Source organism: Triticum aestivum, chromosome 2D (genome assembly GCF_018294505.1).
Source record: "Triticum aestivum cultivar Chinese Spring chromosome 2D, IWGSC CS RefSeq v2.1, whole genome shotgun sequence".
NCBI lineage: Eukaryota > Viridiplantae > Streptophyta > Magnoliopsida > Poales > Poaceae > Triticum > Triticum aestivum.
The window spans coordinates 301,318,446-301,325,068 of NC_057799.1; the positions used below are offsets into that span (position 1 = coordinate 301,318,446).

Here is a 6,623-nt window from a genome sequence, read left to right on the forward strand (position 1 = left end):
CAAAAGCCTAAGCTTGGGGGAGTACGTGTTCTCACCGATAATATATTAATGTTCACATATCATTCTATTTGTCGGTGCCCGCACTTTTTCATTGTATCATCCATGCTTAGATTTATTTTCTTGCTTTCTTCTTGTCTGTTTGAAAAACTTTAGAAAAAACCAAAAAATTAGTTGTAGTAATTTACTTTCTATGCATGCTTAGTAGTAGTATTAAAAAGAAAATTCAAAAAGATTTCCTTGTTCTTCTTTTGCTAGTTGGCAACTTTCCCATGTAAATAGTTTTCTCGTTTTTGCTTTCTATTTGCTTGTTCAAGAAAACCAAAAACTCCAAAAAGATTTTAGTGTGTTTCTCTGAATTTCTTTTCTTTTTATTCGAGTTGTACCAAGGAGAAGACCATAATGAAAATGTTGAGTGGCTCTCATATGAATAACGGTTGAACTAATAAAGAGCACATTTTACCTTGTCTTCTCCTGTTGAATAAAATGTTTTGCACATTCCAGCTTAGTCCACAGCACTCTTGCACTATTATTATTTTCATATCATTCGGTCGTGCAAGTGAAAGGCAATAATGACGACATGCGATGAACTGGTCGTGGCAAAGAGAACCTGGTATGAACTCGATTTGTTCTGTTTGTGTAAATATGTTTAACCTAGTATGCAGGCTTCAGCCCATTATGATTAAACATGTTTGCAATGACAATTACAGATTATAGTTTCTCATGCCATGCATAAGTAGCTGGGAGTTGATAATGATTTATCTTGGATATCAACATAGCATTAAAATGATTGTGATGTAGTATAATGATATGGTATCCTCCTCTGAATGCTCGAGTGGCTTGACTAGGTACATGTTCATGCATGTAGTTTAATCAAAACCAACATAGCCTCTATAATGTTTATGTTCATGGTGTTCATATCCTACTCATGCTAGTGTCCAATGTTTACTACAAGGATCCAGGTCTATTGCAACAAAAGTGTTCGTCGCAATAAGTACCCAATTGTTGCAACAGGTACCTATTGCCATGACATTGTGTTCGTTGCTAGTCGTTGCGATAGGACGCATGGTAATAGGTTATTGCCACAAAAAAATAAACATGGCAAGAAAGCGCGCTATTGCAACAACCATGTTGCAAGTTGCCACCTTTTTTCTCGTGCATCATGCACTTGATGCCACAATTTGGTTTGTGACAATAGCTTAATTCAGCACGTAGTGAACCGTGGCGATTTGGCTGTTTGTGGCGATAGGCATTTGTGGCAATAACCTATACCAACAACACTTTTTCGTGGCGCGTTCTCTTTCGTGGTAATAGTCAATTGTGGCAATACCCTATGGCAACAACTCTTCTTTTTGTGGGTATAGTCCTTTCACCATGAACCCTATGTTCGTGGCAGTAAAGTATGGCAACGACTCTTCAGACGTGGTAATACTAAAATTGAAACATACTCCTTTTGGTGGTGATAAATAGTTGTCACGACAAACAGACTGTTTGTGGTGAGAGGTTGTTGCGACAATATGAACATTTCATGGAGAAAGGCCTATTTCAGCAAAACTGAATTCCGTGGTGACAAGTAGTTATCTCAACGGACTGAGATTTTGTGGTGATAAGTTATTGCGACTATATGAAGTGTTCTGTCACCACAGCCTAGTGCTACAAAACAGGTCGGCGTGGCGACGCAACGCTAATTTTTCATGGTGCCAACATGTTGCAACCAAAAGTAGCTTGTGGTAATAGCCTACTGTAACAAAAAAAATACTGGCATTCAATTACATGATTCAAATAATGCATATATGATGTAGATTCATCAAACATCAAAGTTTGCATAGCCAATATCCATCACAATAAACCGTAATATAATTTAGCATGCATTTAACATACTGAATGTGCCATCCTAATTAAGAGCGAATATTAAATTGTCCATGGTCTAGAGTCCATTCCAGCTAAATCTTTGGATCCTGTTATGAAGAAATCAGAAATTTATTTAGCTCAAGTTAATTGAAAATAGAAAATACTTATGCTGTGTTTGGCTACTCAGTATTTTTGAAGTTTTAAGAGAATACCATGGTTTTTGGAGAAACCCCAGTTTTAAATACTTTGACGTGTTTGGTTTCGACAAATACTTTAGTTTTACAAACCGTGGTATATCTAAAACCATGGTTTTTTTGCTGTATCTAAAAAAGAGGTCTCAACCTCTTTTTTGTAAACTAAGAAACACTTGCTCGAGTCCATCTTCTTCCGGTCCTCCTCACCCATCTCTTCCGCAGCCACAAAATTAAGATTACCACCTAGGAAGCTTGACTACTCTGTCGCTGATGTCTTCAATCGTTGGCTATTGTTCTAGTGCAACAAGAAGCAGCCTATACATTAGATAGTACTAGAGGTTCAGTCCTATCGGATGGTGTGTGTACACGTACAAAAGATTTAGCGAAGGCTTAGACCCTGGAGTAGATCGATTGATAATGAGCAAAGTTATACACAACAGTCTAAGCTAGCTAGCTGATCGATTCCATGTGGCCAGAGATACAAGATTATTCAACAACATATCCTAGCATCTAGAGGATGTTCGCGTGCATGACAAGGCTATCGGCATGCCGCATGCACCAGCCGTTAATTAGCACAAGCTGATCACGTCGTTGTATAACTCCTTTGTTGTAGCTCAATTTGGTTCAGCTAGCTGTATCTAGGATTATCCATGCAATGAGTGGTCAAAACCAAGAAACTAAGAAAAACTGCACTTGCCAAACATCTCTATAGTTTTGCTTAAACTGAGAAAAACTGCGGTTTTTAGAAACCGAAGTATTCATTGCCCACACATTGGAATACCGAGGTTTTCATTACCATGGTTTTGGAAAAACTGTGTTGCCAAACTAGGCCTTAGTCACGAAAATAAAGAAACAACACAATGACTAATTAGCAGAAAGATATAACCACTATCATGACAATTGTATAATTACTATATTCGTGCATGCATGCGTATCTTCCTCACGAATTGTCATGACCACAACAGCTAGCAAGCAAATTCTTGTGTCTGTTGTACTACATCAACAATTAGGTGCTATGCAAAAAGAATTGGATAATTTCACAAAAGAATTTGTAGTTAAAACACAAGAATAATTATCTAAATTAATCAAACTAAACTTCTCTGAAACAACTACATGCTGGCGCAAGTTCACAATTTCTAATGGTGAGAAAAATGTTCTATTTCTGGCTTGTATGTGCTTCAGCAACAAAAAAGTACAATAATGTAAGCAAGTAGATGATTGCACATTATGAAGGCCATTTACGTATCAAATAAAGGCCAACATGAAGACAAACCAAGCTTGTGACTTACCATTGTATCAAACAAAGGCCAACATGAAGACAAACCAAGCCTGTGACTTACCATTGGTCGAAACATTCGAGAATTCATTTTTGCAACTTGTATGAGCGTATTTGGAGCAATTACTTTGTGCCTTGTACCTAGAATCCCAGTAGTACTAGCGGTCTGTAAAAGAGAATTTTGCAAGTTTGGATTCCTATTTTATTTGCCAGTCCTTTTCTTAGGCATCTGCAAATAGAAGTGCACTTTTAGCAATGCAAGTAAGCAAATAAACCTGACAAGTTCGCAAGCATATGACTATAATCACCAGATGTGTTTGCGTCTTTTGGGCTCCCATCTGTTGGATCACCAGCAGGATCTTGCGTTGAATTCATCATTGTGCCCTTCTGTACGTAATATCATAATTTGAGTCAATTTCAGAAGAAACGTGATACTTAAAGTAGGCATAAAAAGTAACCGGAAAAATATCTATTCAAGTCTATACTGAAGCTGTTGTAAGCAAAAATAAGCTAGGCTTCAAAGATTAAATGAAATCAAATTGTGTCATAGCGTGCAGAACAAAAGCATGCAAAACAGAAGTCTTTTAGCATACCATATGTCTATAATTTTGATTTAGAAATTGAAAGCTAGGCTTCAAAGATCAAAAAGAGCATATAAAATGTAATCAAGTGTATACTAAAGCTGTGAGGCATACACATGACACACCAATTAGATCCCATCCTGGCAAGGCTACTCACAATACATACACATGCAGTAACCTAGCCCGAATATGGTAAGCAAACTACCAAGGTTAAATAAGCTGAATGTGGCAGTATGCTTTAGTATAGGCACATACGCTTTTTAGAAGTCCGGAGAGTGGTTCTGGTATTATTTTGGTAATATTTTACAATAGTGAAAAGGAAAACTTGGGACTATTTACACCAATTGTGGAACACTCCAAAATACAAAAATAAATTAGTCGTGGTCGTGGCTGCCATGGGTGTGGTCATCGTGGCCGAGGCCGTGACGACATTGATGACAGCAGGTCAACCGTCTCTCAGCTCCGCGTGAGTGCCGCCGCCACCACTGGCGAGGGGGCATGTTGCATCCCCGGGGTTGTTGCAGTGGCGGATCCAAGAATTCAACTTTGGGTGTTAAAAAGATCACCCTAACATCAACTCTTTTTTCCGTTTCAGCCTACGTTTGCTTTAAAAAAAATCATTTGTTATTTTTTTACTAATGGAATCAATTACATCAGGACAGTTCTATGTACAAAGATACATCTCTAAATCCAAACAGAAGCTACACATGAATGCAATTTCATATTGGAACTTTGGAGGGGATTGGTGAATTCTTGGCTTGCTTAGACTAGTTTATCTGGACTGAAGCTGAGTTGAGTAACTCACTCCGCGTACTCTCTGAAGTCTGAACTCAAGCATGTACGCAGTACTTTTTGTCATATACCTATGTTGGATCTGCCCCTGGGCTGCTGTAGTAGGAAGGTGCTATTGCATCCCTGTCGGAGGCGAGAGTGACTAGATATGCCTCACAGGAGTATAGACTTGATTACATACAAATGTACTGCACGGCAGCAGTCAGCGTGGTAGTTCTACGATGGAAAGGGGGCGCTGCCATGGCCATGCCGTCCACCACCTCCTGATGCCCCTCCTCCTCATCTCCCCATGGCCGCCAAACCAAGACGGCTTGGTCTAAAACACTTAAACGATAATCTAGTTGGGCTGGAATCTAAATGCAGTCTGTACACATTGCTTGCACATGTCAAATGAGCGATGAATGAACTAATTTTATACCACAACAAGCAAACACTCCATTCATAATAGAAGAAAGTCTGATTTTACACAAACAAAGGTTAAAGGTTGAATGTTCAGTGGCACACATAATATAACAGTAAAAAAAGGCACAATTGTAGCATCAGATTGGCAGCAAGATTTTCTTATTCTTGGGCATGGAGAGCTCTATATAAATTGAACCAAGCCAATGGATCAATTTGGCGTAAGCAGGACCAACCCAAAGCCATGGCAAAAAAGGGTTGAAAGCTAGCTCAGTTGATGAATTTGTTACAGCTGAAAAAACTAGGGCCTAGACCATCTCTAAAACCAACCATCCCTACATGTACATTGTAAACTGAAACCAAATCCAAGCTGCTCCATGGATAGGATATGATAGGATCGTCTTGGAGCAAAGCAAACTACTCCCTCCGTCCCATAATATAAGAGCGTTTCTCACACTACACTAGTGTCAGAAACATTTTTATATTACGGGACGGAGGGAGTAGTTTGTTAGCTATAGGAAGGGGAGGGAAACTAAAACGATGCAAGGAGGAAGGAAGGGTCGTGGCCTTACCACCGTCGTGGTGCAGGGGCGCCGGAAATGGCTGGCAGTGGCAGATCAGACGAAACGGGAGAAGGGAGACCCTGACTATTCCATGGCGGCGTCCCTGCATCTATCGAGCTGCAGCTGCACGGCGAAGGAAATCAGGGGTGGAGATCAAATCAAATTGAAGAGAAAGGATGGGCGAGGGTTGACCTTGAAACGCAGCCATGTGTGTGCCCACGTGGCTCTCATGGCCTCCATCGACGGATGGTCGATCTGGGATCGGAGGAAGCAGCCTCCCATGTTGATCTCCGTCATGGGATACTTGACAAAGCCCTCTTCTCAGTCATGGGAGGAAGCAGGATAGGGAGGAAGAGGACGCCGGTTCTGGCTGTGGCAGATCTGACCGCCGCCCGACCCACATCAACTGTACCGCCGCTAGGTTCGCCTTCAGGGAAGTCCCCGCCTCTGGGGACGAGGCTATCGTCACGGCGGCTGCGGGACGCAGAGGGGCAGATGGCCATGGGTGGGGAGGTGGCAGCGGCCGTGCATGGGGAGGGAGGAGGATCTGTGAGAGGAGGATGGCGAGATCAGGGGAGTCGGGGTGGACAAATGGAATGGAAGAAGCCGGCGGAGATCTACATAGGAGTTGACTGCTTCCCGTTGGATCACAATAGAGTAGACGGTCTGGATTTGCGATCCGTGGGTTGGTTCGCTCAACCAATCACATTGCAAGTTCTCCCTCACGCTGGATTGCCACATCAGCACCATCCATCCATAACGGTTCAAATGGTGTATAAGAATAGACCTAATTCATCGAACCATGACGGTCATGGTGACGGTCCCTCTTTGCCTGTTATGATGGGTCTACCGATTTCGGGTGTCATCCTCAGAGCAACTCTAGCAGAACCCGTATATGTTGCGAACCCGCAAAATTCCGGCGAGTATACGGGCTCGGCTCAATTTTCTAGCCAGAACAGAGCCCGTATAC

The 6,623-nt window shown here is 41.5% G+C and overlaps 1 long non-coding RNA gene across 2 annotated transcripts; it reads right to left on the bottom strand.

Moving 5' to 3' along the window:
• Window positions 1-1,718: 1,718 nt before the first annotated feature.
• On the bottom strand, window positions 1,719-6,293 carry LOC123052834 (uncharacterized). 2 transcript variants are annotated; one of them, XR_006425115.1, is made up of 5 exons: window positions 5,846-6,293; window positions 5,663-5,776; window positions 3,627-3,705; window positions 2,191-3,547; window positions 1,719-1,955 (listed from the first exon to the last, which is right to left on the bottom strand). It is a non-coding gene; the product is annotated as an uncharacterized lncRNA (long non-coding RNA). The 2 variants fall into 2 exon arrangements; XR_006425114.1 differs by having other exon boundaries at window positions 1,719-3,547; window positions 5,846-6,292.
• Between the last annotated feature and the right edge of the window lie 330 nt (window positions 6,294-6,623).